The following is a 20865-nucleotide window of genomic DNA, read 5'->3' as shown; positions in this document are numbered from 1 at the left end:
TCAATTTAGCAATTAAGCAAATTTTGTATCCATGAGTAAAATTAAGAACTTCACTGTAAACATATAAGAGCTGGCGATGAGCCAAAATAAATTATTCTTGACTACATACTTGAACCTGGTGGTTGTCTTTATTCAGGAATCAAAGCGTGCATTTTAATGCTCGGACAAATGCGGCTGGAGAACTAAGATAATACTCAAATCCACACTTCTTCTTGGACTAGGTCCTACATAGGAGCATTAGGGTAACACTTGACTCAATCCTGATTCAGTAGACTAGGTCCCCTACAGACTTCCACTCCCGGGAGAAAAGGCTTTGAAGAGATTTACAAGGTATAATCGAAAAAGCTGTCGCCTTGTCCGTCCTGATGTCACGTTGTTTAAATTTTTCCCAAATTATTAAATAAATTATAAAATTAAAAATTGCTTGAAATAAATGTTTTCACACATTTAAAGCAATACGGGCAATCCCAGATTAACTCATACGAACAGACAACATTTGGTTAATCCGTTGTAGTTTTATAAATAGAACAAAAATAGCAACAATACCAGTTTCTCTGAAACCGCCTTACAAACATGCATAACTTCAACACATAATTACATACGAAGTATGTGATGTGTAGAAGACTATATGCAAAAGAAGGCAATTGGGAAAAACTTTAAAACAACTAAGGCATGACGTAGCTGAATGCGTTTGTAACCATTTCAACTATCGTGCTATCGTAGGATTGCGGGTTCGACTCCCACTCCCGGGAGAAAAGGCTTTGAAGAGATTTACAAGGTATGATCGAAACAGCTGTCGCCTTGTCCGTCCTGATGTCACGTTGTTTAAATTTTTCCCAAATTATTAAATAAATTATAAAATTAGAAATTGCTTGAAATAAATGTTTTCACACATATAAAGCAATACGGGTAATCCCCGATTAACTCATACGAACAGACAACATTTGGTTATTTCGTTGTAGTTCTATAAATAGAACAAAAATGTAACAATACCAGTTTCTCCGAAACCGCCTTACAAACATGCATAACATCAACACATAATTACATACGAAATATGTGATGTGTAGAAGAATATATGCAAAAGAAGGCGATTGGGGAAAACTTTACTACAACTAAGGCATGACGTAGCTGAATGCGTTTGTAACCATTTCAACTATCGTAGGAGTGCGGTTTCGACTCCCACTCCCGGGAGAAAAGGCTTTGAAGAGATTTGCAAGGTATAATCGAAACAGCTCTCGCCTTGTCCGTCCTGATGTCACGTTGTTTAAATTTTTCCCAAATTATTAAATAAAATTTTTTCATTTCAAATTAAACTTTTTTCAAGTGAAATAAAACTTTTTTCATTTCAAATGAAACTTTTCATTTTAAATGAAACTGTTTTCATTTCAAATGAAATTTTTTTCATTTCAAATGAAATTTTTTTCAAGTCAAATGAAATTTCCTTTGTGAATTTAAGCTGCAGTTAAGGTCGGCTTAGTTTAACCTTGCCTTTTGATCGTTTAAATTTTTTAATAGATAAAGTAGCAGGGTTAAACGCTAGGCAACTTATATACTACAGTTTAACCACCCACTGAAAATAAGCACCTATATTTTTTACTTGTATTTACTCCTCTTGTATATAAAGCACATTCTTTTTCTACATATACTTCGTTCATAACGTAGGAATAAAGCAACGTAGAGAACAAAGAGAAGGAACCAAAGAGCACGGTGCGAGCGTATTTCCTATTCACTGTCTGACACCAACTAACACATCGGTTGAATCCTCTGTATTATGCTTTGCTCTTTGACCAACGACTTACCAAACAGCATAGAACGATATCAAGGTATCGGGAGAAACATTACTTTTACGAACTATATAGTAGAGTATGTGGACTGTGGAGAGATCTTTTTCTAACATAACCGTAAAAAGTGATCTTTTCTACTCCGTGGCGCATTCACATTGCACTTCACTCGTTTGGGCCTGTGTAGCCAACGAGCTTTTTCGATGGCTATTTTAATTTGCCGAAATAAAAATGCAAATTTCCAATGTAAAAGTATAAATTTATTAAAGCGACTTGAAGTGCAGCCGGGTTCGATTTAGCCCGTGCACTCTGATTAGCGATTGAACAACGAGTAAAAAATTTAAATATTAGGTGAAACTAATGAAAACCTTCAACAAAGGCAAAAGCAATAAATGAGATGAATTTGAATGAATTTGTGTATATGAACGTATGTATATGCTAGTATGTATCTAAAATGAATTGATTTTTCATTGCTTCGCAGAGCAATTTACAATGTATGTATGTATGTACATATGTAAAATGTATTAATTTGGAGTGGAGTTTGTCATATTATTTTAACTTGACTACGCTGCTAGCATAGTTCCGTTTTCGGCAGTGCCCAGCAAGCCAACAGCTAATGGTTCTGCTGTAGACAGTGCAGGCGTGACCACAATTTTCTGTTAGCTCTCCGGATGGTCGCAGTGGCAGTTCTTAGCTCTGCAACTCGCGATACTCCATCTGTTTCGCTGATAAATTTGACGACTCTTGCTAGTGGCCACTTGAGTGGTGGCAAATTCTCGTCTTTCACTAAAACGGCGTCGTTAATAGATATGCCAGATTTTTGTTTACGCCATTTCTACCGCTTTTGTAGCAAAGTTAAATACTCTTCACGCCATCGGGCCCAAAATGTTTGCTGGTAGTATGACATTCGCTGCCATTGGTCTAAGCGATTAAATTTTACAGCGGTGAGGTTAGGCTCGTCAAACAAGGCGAGAGGAGCCGTTCCTATGAAGTGCGTAGGTGTCAAAACGTCCAGATCATCGGGATGTTCTAAAAGTGAAAACAAAGGTCTAGAGTTAATGATTGCCGCAATGTGGCATACGAGCATGCGCAGTTCATCAAAGTTTAACAAAGAATTTGCGTCTGTTCGATAGAAATTATGTCTTGCCGTTTTTACTGCTGCCTCCCGCAATCCACCAAAGTGAGGAGAGCGTGGAGGAATGAATCGCCAATCGATAGAATTGTCTAAACAAAACTCATGTACTGCCTTCGCATGATCATCGCTAAGAAAAAGCCGCCTCGATTCAGCAAGCTCATTCTTTGCGCCGACGAAGTTGGAGGTGTTGTCTGACCATATTCTAGCAGGACAACGTCGAGTGAGAATAAAGCGTTTGAGAGCATTTAGAAAAGCCTTCGTTGAGAGATCCGTAACTAGCTCCAAATGAACGGCCTTGGTAGCGAAGCATATAAAGATACAAATGTAACACTTTATGGGCTGCTTGTTACGTATTTCGTTTTTGTAGAAGAATGGTCCACAAAAGTCAACGCCTGTAACCATGAATGCATACGATGTTTTAACTCGATCATAAGGGAGGTCCGCCATTTTGTGTTCAGCTATATACGGTTTAGCTCGAAAGCAGATTATGCATTTACTTAGAGTATTCGAGACGGGTTTTGGACCTCCGATTGACAGTATTGCAAGCGAATTTAGCCAGCAACGCGCGTGGTCCAGCATGTAAATTGCGCCTATGGAAGTGCATGATGAGTGCATGCGTTACCGGATGGCGTCTGGGCAATATGATAGGATGTTTTGCATTGAAGTCCAAAGCTGTTTTTTGGAGTCGCTCACCCACACGGAGTAAACCATAATCGTCGATAAATGGAGAGAGAGACGCGATGCAGCTGGATGCCCTTACACCTTCACCATTTTTGAAAGCACTGTCATCATCACGAAGATTCGTCATTTGAATTGTGCGCAAAAGCAGTTTTGTCCCTCCACGAATATCGTCAACTGTCAACCCGGGATGTCGGGCCCTATGAACGAATTTGTAAATGTAAGCGAAAACGTCTTGCACTTTTGTAAACGAAGTATTATATTTGCATTCCAACGTTATGTCAGATAACCGAGGGACGGTCAGTAGTACTTTCTTCCGAAGCTCAGGGAGCTCCTTTAGTGCACTACAACTTAATGGCCATTTGTTTCGACCATCAGCTAGAAACTCTGGACCATGCATCCAAATTGGTGATTCTATTAGTTCGCTAGGAGATGCACCTCTTGATAAAATGTCTGCTTGATTTAGCTAAGTTTGCACGTAATTCCACTCCATTTTTGTCGTCAGCTCTTTTATTTGTGCTATACGGTTGAATGTAAAAACTTGAAATCGAGATGGTTCGTCGCGGATCCAGGCTAATACAACTGCGGAATCCGACCAACAATAAAAAGCGCAATTGTAAAAATTCATTTCAGCTATATCGTGCATTAGTTGCACTAACAATGCTGTGCCACACAATTCTAGCTTCGGTACTGTGAGAGTTTTGAGAGGTGCTACATGCGATTTCGAGCAAACTAAATGTACCTGCTTCCACTTTTCGTTGCCAGATACTACGTATACACAGGCTCCATAGGCCTCTATGCTTGCGTCGCTGACACCATGAACCTCTACTACTCCCTTTGTAAGGATAGATAGTCTAGGAAAACAAAGTTTAGGTATGCTTACGAGGTCTTCATACAAACTATTCCACGATGAGTCCAACGAGGAGGGCAAGCTTTCGTCCCAGTTGAGTCGTTCCCTCCACAGATGCTGAAGGAAAATCTTTGCCCTTGAAATTATCGGACCAATTAGACCCAATGGATCGTAAAAACGAGCGATTGTTGATAACACCGATCGCTTGCAGTTTCTCTTTGCTGTATTTGTGGATGTAAATGCGAACAACAGGCAATCGGAAGCAGGATCCCAAGTAAGACCAAGTGTTTCAGTGATTTTAGTTCCATCATCGAAGCTTAAGAGAGTTTCGGTGTCTTCGGATGGTATGTCTCGAAGAAGATTAGAGTTATTGGAGCACCACTTATGCAATTTAAACTGGCCCCTAGCCAACATTTCAGTTATTTCATCCATGATCTGTCGAACTTCTTGAACAGAATCTCCTCCGGTAATAAGATCGTCGACATAAAAGTCTCTCTTCGATATTTTAGAATAAACAGGAAATGAGTGCTGTTCGTCAAACTCTATTTGATGCATAATGTGTTAAAGAGCTTGGGTTGTATGGTAGGCCCTGTCATGAGCACATCGTTGAGCGAATACCCGGTTGACGTGGCTGCCGAGCCATCAAATACTACCCGAAGTTTAGTGGTAGTACTTTCCTTTAAAACGCAGTGATGTGGTAGAAAATATTTACAAAGATTATGATTTGATTGGCGGCCACCGTGGTGTGATGGTAGCATGCTCCGCCTACCACACCGTATGCCCTGGGTTCAAACCCCGGGCAAAGCAACATCAAAAGTTTAGAAATAAGGTTTTTCAATTAGAAGACAATTTTTCTAAGCGGGGTCGCCCCTCGGCAGTGTTTGGCAAGCGCTCCGGGTGTATTTCTGACATGAAAAGCTCTCAGTGAAAACTCATCTGCCTTGCAGATGCCGTTCGGAGTCGGCATAAAACATGTAGGTCCCGTCCGGCCGATTTGTAGGGAAAATCAATAGGAGCACGACGCAAATTGGAGGAGAAGCTCGTCCTTAGATCTCTTCGGAGGTTATCGCGCCTTTCATTTATTTTTTTTATGATTTGCTTCGCTAACTAACGACATATGTTTCAAATCTAAGTACTCATAAATGAAATCAGCGTACTGAGCCTTTAATGTTGGTTGCCGCTCTAGTTTACGCTCTAAATTCAGAAATCTATACAAAGCTTGTGAGTATGACTCCCCCAACAGGCTTATATTTGATTTAATAGGCAAACGAACAGAATAATCCCCAGTGGGTAGTCTAACGAAGTTAGCGTTAAAATGGGATTCCCAATCCATTTCTTGTTTGGTATATTTGGCAACAGCGAAGCAAGAGCTGTCAATCTCCCAAAATCTACGAACAATCTGATCAAGTTGAACCATGTTTTCATCCTCTATATCGTCTGAGGATATTACATTCAAGGCCATTGCTGTTTTTGATTGACAGTCACCTCCCGAGACTACCCACCCTAACCTGGTTTTTTGAAGTACTGGGAGGCCAGCTGCAAGTTTAATTTGTCCAACGCACAAAAGCTCATAAAAAAGACTTGCACCAATAAGCATATCAACGCGTTGGAGTTTGTAAAAGTCACAGTCTGCTATTCGGATGTTTGAAGAAATGTTCCACGATGATATATTCAGGCTTATGTTGGGTTGATTATCCGTTATGCTGGGAGCTACTAAAGCAGTAATTAAAGTTGAGTATTTGGAAGTTTGGGAGCGAATATTGATATCAACGGTGAAGCCATCGGAATGGAGTCACCAAGACCAGATACTGATGCAGATGACTTAGTTCTAGGCAGCTGTAATTGATGAGCAAGACGCGATGTGATTATGTGTAACTCCGATCCAGAGTCGAGCAGTGCACGGCATGGTAACCAAGTACCGGCATTGTTTTTGACGTCAATCACTGCAGTAGCCCAGAGCACAACATCAACTTTGATATTCTGAGCAACTGAGGAAGAGGGGGAAACTACTGTCAAAGAGCTATGGGCGGTTGTAAAGCAGATTGCGATGATGTTTTAGGTTATGATCCGAGTTTGCGACTTCCTGCTTGTTGGAGTGTTGGAAATGCAATAAGCTATGATGCTTATTACCGCATGAACGACATAAGCCAGCATTATATGCTCTGAGCTGGTGACCTTTTCGAAGGCAATTAAGGCATAACAAAAGCCATTTGGCTTCTTTTAGGCGTAGTTGTGGTGATAAATTATTAAAACTAGTGCAACTATATATTGAGTGGTCTGTATTGTCACAAAAAATACAACCATTAGATATGTTAGTTGTTATAAAAGATTTTCTACTAGTGTTAGAAGTTCTACTGTTCTTTCCCACCTGATATATGCGTGTGCTTGCTGCAACTGCGTGTTCAACATTTTCCAACTTTTGACATCGTTTCTCTAGAAAGGTAGTGAATTGTTAGAAAGACGGTACAACATCCAAGGGAGCAGTTTCTTCCCACTTTGTCTGCGTTGCACTGTCCACCTTTTGAAGAAGAATATGTATGACAATGCATGCCGCTATTTGTTTTGAATTCCCAATTGTTAGCAGTGCTCTTGAGTTGACGTCAACCTTGTCAGACAGCTCACGCAATTTAGCTGCCGAAGAAGACTACCCTCTTAAGCCCCAGAATCTCAGTGATGTGTGCCTGGAAAATAAGACGCTTATTGTTAAAACATTTTTCAAGTAGTTCTAAAGCAACACTATAATTTGAACCACTGATCTCTAACGAACGAATAGTGTCTAATGCTGCCCCTTTCAGCGATGTTCGCAAATGCTGCATCTTTTCGACATCCGTGAGATCAGGATCCTTCCCGATTATGGTAGTAAACATGGAGATAAAGTCGGTATATTCAGTGTAGTTTCCGCTGAAAACAAGCAAATACAGCTCAGCTAAACGTGGCCGACTTTGCATTATAATAGTTTGCCCTTCATATGTGTGGTCATGGCGCATAGTTGAACAAGGTTGCATTTGAGATGAACGCTTTCGAATCTCATGCTGAATACGAGACTTTAGTGAGATGATTAACTCATCGAAGTTTGATCGCAGCTCCCCACCGATTTCATTAAAATCAAGTGCCTCGAGTATGTCATGCGCTGAACAAAACGAAGTGCTAATGTGTTCAAGACGTTCCAATCGCACATTCAATTCAGTTTCTTTGATTAAACCAATTTTTTCACCTTCAATGGCGTTTTCAATTGTTTGCGCTTGCACATAAAACGACCGTGCTTTTCGCTTATAAAAGGTCACTTTATTTTCTGCAGATAAATCTTCTGGCATTGTAGAAGTTTACCTTACCAATTAAAATAAGAATTTTGTCGTAGGAAAGGTTCACGAAAAAACTTTATTTACGCTAGTAAAATTAAAGATGTTGCGGTAAGCACCCTGATGAAAATCTATCACGAGATTTTGTAGCGTTAAAAATGTACGGCTTTTAATTGCTTGAAAAATATGCATCACCAGCGACACTTATGTACCCAAGCCGGAATATATATGGGGTATTCCATCCCATTTCGAACAATTTTGAACCCGACCCCTTTAGAATTGGCTGAAAGTTTTTCTTCTCTTTCTAGCTTACGAAAGACGTTTTTCAGAATTTTTTCAAATTTTTTCATCCAACTCAAAAAAAGTTATGAATTAAAAAAAAAAACACCGTTTTTTGTTTTCAAAATGCTATAACTTTTTCAAAAATTTACCGTTTGGGATCTTTTTTTTTAAATTTGTTTTTAAATGTACTTTTTGGAAAAAATACAAAAAAATTTTTAAAGTTTTTTTTTAATTTTTCACTTTTTCGAGATTTTTCGAATTTCGCCATTTTTTTTTTCATAAAAAACTTCAATCAATTCTGCAATCATCCCACTAATCCCGAAGTGGGCCGTTTTTTTTTATTTTTTTTATTTAATTCGTATATAATATCGTACTTTATAACGCTGTTTATCAAAATTTTCTTTAAGACGACAACAATTTCTAATTAACACCCAAGGCAAAAATTTTGCCCAAATTTTCTTTGTGAATTTAAGCTGCAGTTAAGTTCAGCTTAGTTTAACCTTGCCTTTAGATCGTTTAAATTTTTTAGTAGATAAAGTAGCAGGGTTAAACGCTAGGCAACTTATATACTACAGTTTAACCACCAACTGAAAATAAGCACCTATATCTTTTACTTGTATCTACTCCTCTTATATATAAAGCGCATTCTTCTTCTATATATACTTCGTTAATAACGTAGGAATAAAGCAATGTAGAGAACAAAGAGAAGGAACCAAAGAGCACGGTGTGAGCGTATTTCCTATTCACTGTCTGACACCAACTAACACATCCGTTGAATCCTCTGTATTATGCTTTGCTCTTTGACCAACGACTTACCAAACAACATAGAACGATAGGAAGGTATTGAGAGAAACATTACGTTTACCAACTATATAGTAGAGTATGTGGACTGTGGAGAGATCTTTTTTAACTATGCTGAAAAACATAACCGTAAAAAGTGATCTTTTCTACTCTGTGGCGCAGTCACATTGCACTTCACTCGTTTGGGCCTTTGAAAACAAAAACAAATATTCCATTATTTTTCATTGTATATTGTATTTAAATGTAATTCTTAGAATATATACATTAGACATTAGATTAGTCGATTTATTAACCCATATTGGGCCTTCGATTTTTCGATAGGATTTGGGCTCAGAAAAAAATTCCACTACGCATACCCAAAAAAATAATTTTCGAGCCTGCGAAATTTCATTTTTTTTTACTTTTTTCGACTTAAATTTTTAAGGTTTTTTCATGACCTACTAAAAAAATGTTCATATGTATACCCTGTCCGACCCAAAAACGTCCGCTAAAAACGTTGGTATACATGAAAATTATACAATCAGATGATGGTTAAACTGTAGTGTATAAGTTTCCTAGCATTTAACCCTGCTACTTTATCTATTAAAAAATGTAAACTATCAAAAGCAAGGTTGAACTAAGCTGACTTTAACTACAGCTTAAATTAACAAAGAAATTTGGGCAAAAATTTTGCCTTGAATGTGGTTAATTAGAAATAGTTGTTGTAGAAATTTGATAAACAGCGTTATAAAGTACGATATAAATATATTGACAATTACCTTAGTATTATGGTTTCATTTGACTTAAAAAAGTTTAATTTAAAATGAAAAAAGTTTTATTTGAAATGAAAAAAGTTTCATTTGAAACGAAAAAAGTTTCATTTGACTTGAAAAAAGTTTTATTTGACTTGAAAAAAGTTTCATTTGACCTGAAAATGCTATATCTGAGATACTCACAAAAGTATGCAATCATCGATGGATGTATTACTCATATATACATGCGTATATGGCTATGCGAGAGGCTATAAACGTGCATCTGTAGTTTACAGCTGGTAACCATGTAGTAAATTATAGAAGAAGAAACGTCTAGAAGTATGCGAACGAGACAGCAGAGAGTATAAAAGCAGCGAAAGCTGAGTAAGCAGCAACCAGTTTGATTTAAGCACGCTATTGGTTGCAAAGTATAAGTGTTATTGTGAAGTATTTTCAAAGTAGTCTAATAAAGACCATTTTGCATTATTGAATACTGAAGTTATTTTATTTAACAATTTAGCGATACGAACGTTAGCAGAAAGTTGCAAATAAGAGGAATTTCACTAAATTCGTTACAATTGGTGTCAGAAGAGGAATTGTTGAATAAATTCTGAGGACTTCGAATACAACTTGGACATGGCAAAGTTAAGTGAATGAAGGATCCAGCAACTGAAAAAGGAGTTGGAGAACCGTGGATTGAATACAACCGGCAATATGATCGAACTTCAAACACGGCTACAAGATGTAATGGAGTCGGCAGAAATTAATGTGGACGATTATGCCTTTTCTCCTGATGGGGACGAGACAAAACAAATTTAAAAAAAAAAGATCCCAAACGATCAATTTTTGAAAAAGTTATAGCATTTTGAAAACAAAAAACGGTTTTTTTTTTTAAATTCATAACTTTTTCTGAGTTGGATGAAAAAATTTGAAAAAATTCTGAAAAACGTCTTTCGTAAGCTAGAAAAAGAAGAAAAACTTTCAGCCAATTCTAAAGGCGTCGGGTTCAAAATTGGTCGAAATGGGATGGAATACCCCATATATATATGCGAATCTCCATTAGTTTTACATCACAAAAATCGATATTAAAAAATATATTTATCAAGATGTTCGATATTGTCCTGAATTTAACAATAAAGATCACGTCGCGGTAACCAAAAAATGTGTAGCCAACGAACTTTTTCGATGGCTATTTTAATTTGCCGAAATAAAAATGCAAATTTCCAATGTAAAAGTATAAATTTTTTAAAGCGATTTGATGTGTAGCCGGGTTCGATTTAGCCCGTGCACTCTGATTAGCGATTGAACAACGAGTAAAAAATGTAAAGGTTAGGTGAAACTAATGAGAGCCTTCAGCAAAGGCAAAAGCAATAAATGAGATTAATTTGAATGAATTTGTGTATATGAACGTATGTATATGCTATTATGTATCTAAAATGAATTTGACTTCTCAATGCTTCGCAGAGCAATTGTATATACATATGTAAAATGTATTAATATGGATTTTGTCATATTATATTAACTGGACTGCGCTGCTAGCATTGTTCCGTTTTCGGCAGTGCCCAGCAAGCCAAAAGCTAATGGTTCTGCTGTAGACAGTGCAGGCGTAACCAAAGAGGGTCTTTGAAAAGAAAAACAAATATTCCATTATTTTTCATTGTATATTGTATTTCAATGTAATACTTAGAATATATATATTAGACTGGGTCGATTTTTCGATAGGAGTTGGCCTCAGGAAAAAAGTTCCATTAAGCATACCAAAAAAAATAATTTTCGAGCCTGCGAAATTTCATTTTTTTTTACTTTTTTTCGACTTTGATTTTTAAGGTTTTTTCCATGACCTACTAAAAAATTTTTCATATGTATACCCCTGTCCGACCCAAAAACGTCCGCTAAAAACATTGGTATACTTGAAAATTATACAACCAAATGAAAATTTTTTTAGTAGGTCATGAAAAAAAAATCAAAGTCGAAAAAAGTAAAAAAAAATGAAATTTCGCAGGCTCGAAAATTAATTTTTGGGGTATGCGTAGTGTAACTAACGAAAAATCGATGGCGCGATATGGGTCAATAAATCGACCCAGTCTAATATATATATCTATATATTAATACGCTAACAAAATTTCCATACAATCAATTGACAGGCTGCGCTGTTTCGCATACTTAGCATACGTAAAATCATATAAAAGTTATATGAATCGATTCGTGTTGATCAGCCGCAGTGCATAGGCCTATTTTTGTTAACAAATATTACTCTATTTGTTTATAATTAATAGAAAAAGTTTTTTGTAAATTCGAACAATTCATACAAATATCGAAATTAATTTTCGTGCACAAGCGCGCCATCTTTGGGAACAATTATCTAAGTGTTCTAATGCGAATTTCAAAGACCTAAACCTTTATGATTCCCCGCTAAATTCGAAAGCACAAATGCTTCACGTACATACAAATATGGTGCCCAATGTTGCCACTTACCTATAATAGCCTCTACCAAAATCCTAAAAAACTGTTCCAAAATAATTTGTAGCGTACCAAAAAACCTTAAATAGAATTAATTTTTGAACGGCCCATTTTTTGTGGCAAATTTTACTTACACGTAAATACATAAGTCTTTATTTAACAGATTATTTGTTTTTTATTTTAGTTGTTTTCAAGAAAACATGAAATCACAAATAATGAGTTAACTTTTGTTGAAACTAACTAAATTCATTTATAACAATTAATGGCAAATTTGCCCGAAAATGTTTTTGCATTTGCAGATTTAATCCCCATTTTAAATAAAGTACGTCTTATACTGAACAAAAAACAAAAAATTTACAAAAATATAACATTAAATTTTTTATATTGTCTTTTATGCTAATTTATATTCATATTCATATTCATATTCATATTCATATTCATATTCATATTCATATTCATATTCATTCATATTCATATTCATATTTATTGAGTCAATGGCAGAAACCTTACTGACTAGATTTACAAGTTTGCAAATTAACTTAAAACTAAGCAACTAAAATTAATTAATTCAAGGATGAGATAAATTTTCTCGATAGTAAGACTCAATCCGTAACTTAAACAAAGGCCTGGGCATTGCAAAGTCAAGATTTAGCATTCTGGAAATTTTATTAAACTCTTCGAGACCTCTTGTGAGAGGGGCAAAGCTAAGGTAATTGGTTCTCAGAACTTCACCGTAGAATATATTATGAGAGCGTAGAGATCTACTAGGAACTAGAAAATTTAACTGCTCCAACAGAGCTGAGCAATCAATAGTACCAGAGATAATATCGTAAATAAACATTAAATGTTGTACTGAGCGTCTGACATGCAGTGGCATAACATTTATAAGCATGCACCTCTTTATATAAGGTGGCAGGGGATTAACAAAATGAAGGGGTAGGAGGGCGAATCGAATGAATTTACGTTGAACCCTTTCAATTCTAGCAGAGTATGTGCTGTAAATGGGATTCCATATGATAGAGGCGTACTGTAATTTAGATCGCACTAATGAATTATACAATATACTCCTAGTGTATGGGTCCTTAAAATCCTTCGCATAACGCCGTAAAAAAGCTAAATTAGCATACGCTTTTGGTATAAGATAGTTAACATGGTTAACGAAAGTGAACGAAGAGTCGAAAATGACACCAAGATCACGAAATTCTTTGACCGAGGCAAGATATGTATTAGCGATATAGTATGTTGACGTAAGCGCACTTGTAGTTCTAGAAAACGTTATATGCCAACATTTGCTACTTTTAAGTCTCAGATGATTATTGAAAGCCCACACATTAAGAGCATCCAAATCTCTCTGTAGGAGCAATGCATCAGATACAGTGGTGATACGCCTAAACAGTTTTAAATCATCAGCATAAAGTAAATAATTTGAATGCTTTAAATATAAGCCGACGTCATTAATGAAGATAACAAATAAGATTGGACCGAGAATACTACCTTGTGGCACCCCAGAGGTTGCCAAGAACTCATACGACCTCATATTCTCGATTTCAACAAATAAAATTCGGTTTGTCAGGTATGACTTTAACCATGACAGAAAAGCTGAATGGAAACCAATGTACTCAAGTTTCTGAAAAAGTATCTTGTGGGACACTGTATCAAACGCCTTAGAGAAATCTGTATATATAGTATCAACTTGATACCCATCCTTAAAAGCAGAAACACAGTATTGCGAAAAAACAGCTAAGTTTGTCACTGTTGAACGACATGCAACAAACCCATGCTGACATGGATCGATTATTCCTTTAATAGCAAAAGCCAACTTCTCCTTTACTACTTTCTCAAACAGTTTTGAACAGGTTGATAGTTTAGAGATTGGCCTGTAGTTTGCTACCTCGCTCTTATTTCCAGACTTGAAGATTGGAGTAATAGAAGCCAATTTCCATCGATCAATGAAAACGCCAGTGGACAATGACACATTAAAGATATGGCACAACGGCACGCATAGCGAACTGCTACATTTTTTAACCAAAAAAGTAGACAGCCCATCAATATCTTTTTTTAAAGAAGATTGTAGGGACGAGATGCCAATAATAATATCTGATTCCGATACCAATAATGAGCCAAAGTCCAAGGAATTAGCTGTATCAGAACCAACCCTAACATCAGAAATATTAGAGTCAACAACAAAATTAGATTTGAAAAAATCAGCAAAAAGGTTCACTGTTTCCACTAAACTGTTTGAACTAATGCCATTAAAATTGACAGAGCAACCTTTTTTTGTACGGACGAAGTTCCAAAAGGCCTTGGGATTTTGCTTTAACTCTTCTTCGAAACGGGAGATGTATTTATTATATAAAAACTTATCAAGCACATTGCACTGTTTCATGTATAATAAATATCGATCTCTAAATGAAAAGTCGTTGGTTGCTTTGTACAACTTAAAATACTTATTTCTAAGATTTTTAAGCTTTTTTAACCTGGTATTGTACCAGGGTAATTTATGTATTTTGCTTCGAAGAAGGGGGAGATTTCTACTAAATATATCAGATAACTGCAGCAGAAAAATTTCAAAGCATTCAAAGGCATTTTTAGCACAGAAAATAGACTTCCAGTCAATTTCAGCAATACTCGAATTGAGTGCATCAAAATTTGCATCTTTGAAATTGTAGGAGGGAGTATTTTGAGTGGTATTGTTGTTAGGTACAAATTCAATGAATTTTAATAATAAAGATAAGGGTACGTGATGCATGTCCGATTTGCAGATAGGAAATTGACACTCAGATAAGTGAGAAATTAAATTTTCATCGACAAAAATAAGATCCAGTATGTTATTTAGCTGGTTCACAAATGAATTAATCTGAACAAAGTTGGCACTAAAAAGAGTATCTAAAAAATATATTTCATGTTGATGATTGACATTCATAGGTGTTAATAGATTGTCATTTAGCAATTTTGACCAAACAACCCTCTTCATATTAAAATCACCCAAAACGCAAAAATGACTGTTTACATTTTTTTCGTAAACTTCAAAAATACTATTCACATGCGCGCAGTACAGAGACTCATTACTACAAGGCGGAATATACGAAACACAAATAAACAGCTTTCCAAACAGCCCACAAATAGAGACACACATTTGGTCCAGTAGCGAGTCAGTATTGGGGAGCTGAACGAAAGAAGAAAGGAGGGTACGTCTTACGGCAATTAGTACCCCGCCACCTCTTTGGCATCCCGTTTTGATTGGATCCCTATCCTTACGATAGGTATGAAACAAAGTAGTATCAAAAAATTCTGCGTCAAAGAAATCATTGTTGAGCCAGGTCTCAACTATGACATACACATCATATTCACAGCGCGAAGTGACTAAGAAAATATCCTTAGCTTTAGTTCTCATCCCCGAGATATTTTGGTAGTAAATATTTACATTATTAAAAATTGTATTTTGCGGATTATTTACTAGGGGTTGAGCGTTTGGCCTTTGCCCTTTTGAAAAAAACGAAACGGCTTTACTTTAACATCAGTTGGCCGTATAGAAGAGTCTAGTAATTTACTATAGATTGAAGTCAAGACCCCAAGTTTAAAATTGCATCTTACTAACGAGCTAGAATCTGTGTTTTTCTTTACTAACTTATAACAATGAATAAGAGATGGCGAAATATTCGCATTTTTTGATACATAACTGATGATATCACTTGCATTAACTGACGGCTTGAATGAGGATAAATGTAACCATTTTAGGCGAACAGCTAGATTAAGATCAGCATTTACATTACTGCCTACAACGATAGTAGCAGCCTTCTTGGATTTGTTTGTCTTAATTTCAGAAGTTACGTCATCAGATGTAGATTGCTTATTGTTGCCTTTATCCATAATAGTGACGCCAGCACAAGTAGGCACGGTCTCACTGGCAGAAGCAACGTCATCAGATGCAGATTGTTTATTATTACCTTTCACCATAATAGTGACGTCAGCATAAGTAGGCACAGTTTCACTGGCAGACTTCAACGGAATCACATTCTTTGCAGTCATAGTGTTATTGCTTTGCATGGCAGGCGATTGAGAGTCACTACTTACTGGTTGTGTTTGTCAAAGACAAATCAATTAGAGGCTGATTTGTTGTTGCAGCCGAATTGGTATTTGCATTTTGTTTAGCTATATTAGCTAATTGTTTAGCTTTAGAGGCCGAGACATTGTTAGTCGCCGATTTATTTACAGGCTGCGTTGTTTTTGCACCCGAGAGCATGTCATTGTCTTTGTTTTTAGTGCTTGGATGCTTTGTTTTTTTGGACAATTCAGCCTGCATTGATTTTGCACTCGCATCAGATTTATTGTCTTTGTTGTTATTGGTTGACTTCTTTGCTTTTCAGCCAATTCTTTATTGTCATCTTTTTGTAAAGAACCAGCACGAGTTGATTTTTGTCCATTGGCAAAATCAGCAACAACACTATGCACATTCTTTAGTTCCAATGATAAAGTAGAGATTTCTGTGATTTTATCAACAATCGAAGATTTTAGAGAGCGAACTTCAGCAAATAGAGCATCTTGCTTTTGCGAAAGTTTAATGTTATCGTCTTTTAACGCATTCATTGTAGTGATAATGAGAGCATTTTCAGCGCGTAACGCCTCAATATTTTTAGAAAAGTCAAGCAAAAGTAGTTTTTGGTTACTTATATTTTCACTTGCACTCATATTGTTACCGATACTGTTTACGGCACTAGAGAGAGAGTTTGGTGGCGCACTACGTATAGTGGCGCGCCGCTCTGCCGTACAAGATTTACAGAAAAAATGTCTGTTTGATGCGAGAAGAAATTCGAGATCAGTCGATGATATGTTCACACACTTTAAGTGGAAGAGGTCATTGCACTTCGCACAACATACTTTCGGCTGACCACGATCAACCTTTTGACCACACACACACGGCATAGTAAAAAATTTAATAATAAGCAAAGATTAGTTATTTTTGCATTTATCATTTGTAGATAAATTATAGTAAGTATATACTTTGGAACAAGATTCCAGTCACTAACTCAAATCATTTATTAATTGAGGATTAAAGACCATTCCCAGATCCACTTTGGAAAAAAACATAAAGATTTATTTTATTTCTTATTTTACTTTATTATATATTCGTTTATTTCAACTTAGTTTATTATTATTTAAAGGCAACTTGACTGAATCGAAAATTTCACGTTGTATATTAAACGAAAAAAAACGTCCCTTGATTTTAGGTGAAAACGGCAACCGGCATCATGGCGGCCGTATTGCATAGGCAGTATTTTACCCACGATCTGTATATTAATACGCTAACAAAATTTCCATACAATTAATTGATAGGCTGTTTCGCATACTTAGCATACGTAGAATCATATAAAAGTTATATGAATCGATTCGTATTGATCAGCCGCAGTGCATAGAATTAATTTTTGAACGGCCCATTTTTTACTGAACAAAAAACAAAAAAATTACAAAACATTAAATTTTTTATATTGTCTTTTATGCTAATTTATTTTATTTCTTATTTTACTTTATTATATATTCGTTTATTTCAACTTAGTTTATTATTATTTAAATGCAACTTGACTGAATCGGAAAATTTCACGTTGTATATTAAACGAAAAAAAACGTCCCTTGATTTTAGGAGAAAACGACATCCGGCATCATGGCGGCCGTATTGCATAGGCAGTATTTTACCCACTATCTGTATATTAATACGCTAACAAAATTTCCATACAATCAATTGACAGGCTGTTCCGCATAATTAGCATACGTAAAATCATATAAAAGTTATATGAATCGATTCGTATTGATCAGCCGCAGTGCATAGGCCTATTTTTGTTAACAAATATTACTCTATTTGTTTATAATTAATAGAAAAAGTTGTTTGTAATTCGAGAAATTCATACAAATATCGAAATTAATTTTCGTGCACAAGCGCGCCATCATTGGGAACAATTATCTAAGTGTTCTAATGCGAATTTCAAAGACCTAAACCTTTATGATTCCCTGCTAAATTCGAAAGCAGAAATGTTTCACGTACATACAAATATGGTGCCCAATGTTGCCACTTACCTATAATAGCCTCTACCAAAATCCTAAAAAACTGTTCCAAAATAATTTGTAGCGTACCAAAAGACCTTAAATAGAATTAATTTTTGAACGGCCCATTTTTTGTGGCAAATTTTACTTACACGTAAATACATAAGTCTTTATTTAACAGATTATTTGTTTTTTATTTTAGTTGTTTTCAAGAAAACATGAAATCACAAATAGTGAGTTAACTTTTGTTGAAACTAACTAAATTCATTTATAACAATTAATGGCAAATTTGCCCGAAAATGTTTTTGCATTTGCAGATTTAATCCTCATTTTAAATAAAGTACTTCTTATACTGAACAAAAAACAAAGAATTTACAAAAATATAGCATACAATTTTTTATATTGTCTTTTATGCTAATTTATTTTATTTCTTATTTTACTTTACTATTATTTAAATGCAACTTGACTGAGTCAGAAAATTTCACGTTGTATATTAAACGAAAAAAAACGTCCCTTGATTTTAGGTGAAAACGGCATCCGGCATCATGGCGGCCGTATTGCATAGGCAGTATTTTACCCACTATCTATATATTAATACGCTAACAAAATTTCCATACAATCAATTGATAGGCTGTTTCGCATACTTAGCATACGTAGAATCATATAAAAGTTATATGAATCGATTCGTATTGATCAGCCGCAGTGCATAGAATTAATTTTTGAACGGCCCATTTTTTGTGGCAAATTTTACTTACACGTAAATATATAAGTGTTTATTTAACAGATTATTTGTTTTTTATTTTAGTTGTTTTCAAGAAAACATGAAATCACAAATAATGAGTTAACTTTTGTTGAAACTAACTAAATTCATTTATAACAATTAATGGCAAATTTTCCCGAAAATTTTTTGCATTTGCAGATTCAATCCTCATTTTAAATAAAGTACGTCTTATACTGAACAAAAACAAAAAAATTACAAAAATATAACATTAAATTTTTTATATTGTCTTTTATGCTAATTTATTTTATTTCTTATTTTACTTTATTATATATTCGTTTATTTCAACTTAGTTTATTATTATTTAAATGCAACTTGACTGAATCGAAAAATTTCACGTTGTATATTAAACGAAAAAAAACGTCCCTTGATATTAGGAGAAAACGACATCCGGCATCATGGCGGCCGTATTACATAGGCAGTATTTTACCCACTATCTGTATATTAATACGCTAATAAAATTTCCATACAATCAATTGACAGGCTGTTTCGCATAATTAGCATACGTAAAATCATATAAAATTTATATGAATCGATTCGTATTGATCAGCCGCAGTGCATAGAATAATTTTTGAACGGCACATTTTTTGTGGCAAATTTTACTTAAACGTAAATACATAAGTCTTTATTTAACAGATTATTTGTTTTTTATTTTAGTTGTTTTCCAGACAACATGAAATCACAAATAATGAGTTAACTTTTGTTGAAACTAACTAAATTCATTTGTAACAATTAATGGCAAATTTGCCCGAAAATGTTTTTGCATTGGAGATTAAACCTCATTTTAAATAAAGTAAGTCTTATACGGAACAAAAAAAAAACAATTTACAAAAATATAACATTAAATTTTTTATATTGTCTTTTATGCTAATTTATTTTATTTCTTATTTTACTTTATTATATATTCGTTTATTTCAACTTAGTTTATCATTATTTAAATGCAACTTAACTGAATCGGAAAATTTCACGTTGTATATTAAGCGAAAAAAAAACGTCCCTTGATTTTAGGTGAAAACGGCATCCGGCATCATGGCGGCCGTATTGCATAGGCAGTATTTTACCCACTATCTATATATTAATAAGCTAACAAAATTTCCATACAATCAATTGACAGGCTGTTATGAATACTTAGCATACGTAAAATCATATAAAAGTTATATGAATCGATTCGTATTGATCAGCCGCAGTGCATAGGCCTATTTTTTGTTAACAAATATTACTCTATTTGTTTATAATTAATAGAAAAGGTTTTTTGTAAATTCGAAAAATTCATACAAATATCGAAATTAATTTTCAGGCACAAGCGCGCCATCTTTGGGAACAATTATCTAAGTGTTCTAATGCGAATTTCAAAGACCTAAACCTTTATGATTCCCTGCTAAATTCGAAAGCACAAATGTTTCACGTACATACAAATATGGTGCCCAATGTTGCCACTTACCTGTAATAGCCTCTACCAAAATCCTAAAAAACTGTTCCAAAATAATTTGTAGCGTACCAAAGAACCTTAAATAGAATTAATTTTTGAACGACCAATTTTTTGTGGCAAATTTTACTTACACGTAAATACATAAGTCTTTATTTAACAGATTATTTGTTTTTTATTTTAGTTGCTTTCAAGAAAACATGAAATCACAAATAATGAGTTAACTTTTGTTGAAACTAACTTAATTCATTTATAACAATTAATGGCAAATTTGCCCGAAAATGCTTTTGCTTTTGCAGATTTAATCCTCATTTTAAGTAAAGTACGTCTCATACTCAACAAAAAACAAAAAATTTACAAAAATATAACATTAAATTTTTTATATTGTCTTTTATGCTAATTTATTTTATTTCTTATTTTACTTTATTATATATTCGTTTATTTCAACTTAGTTTATTATTATTTAAAGGCAACTTGACTGAATCGAAAATTTCACGTTGTATATTAAACGAAAAAAAACGTCCCTTGATTTTAGGTGAAAACGGCAACCGGCATCATGGCGGCCGTATTGCATAGGCAGTATTTTACCCACTATCTGTATATTAATA

The 20865-nt window shown here is 34.9% G+C and overlaps 1 protein-coding gene across 12 annotated transcripts in view; it reads right to left on the bottom strand.

The window, feature by feature from the left end:
* Positions 1-20865, bottom strand: part of LOC137237037 (striatin-3-like) — a 636631-nt gene that overhangs the window by 502511 nt on the left and 113255 nt on the right. Inside the window, exon 1 of one of the 12 annotated variants that reach the window (XR_010948769.1) lies at positions 6813-7997. The exons of the other annotated variants lie outside the window; for them this stretch is intronic. The gene's annotated coding sequence lies outside the window, so the exon portion shown is untranslated. Of the gene's footprint in view, positions 1-6812; positions 7998-20865 lie in introns of those variants that run through there. 12 annotated transcript variants of the gene reach the window in all.

This window comes from Eurosta solidaginis, chromosome 1 (assembly GCF_040869045.1).
Source record: "Eurosta solidaginis isolate ZX-2024a chromosome 1, ASM4086904v1, whole genome shotgun sequence".
Lineage (NCBI taxonomy): Eukaryota > Metazoa > Arthropoda > Insecta > Diptera > Tephritidae > Eurosta > Eurosta solidaginis.
The sequence above is the reverse complement of the archived record's forward strand: the minus strand, read 5'-3'. Positions and strand labels throughout refer to the sequence as shown.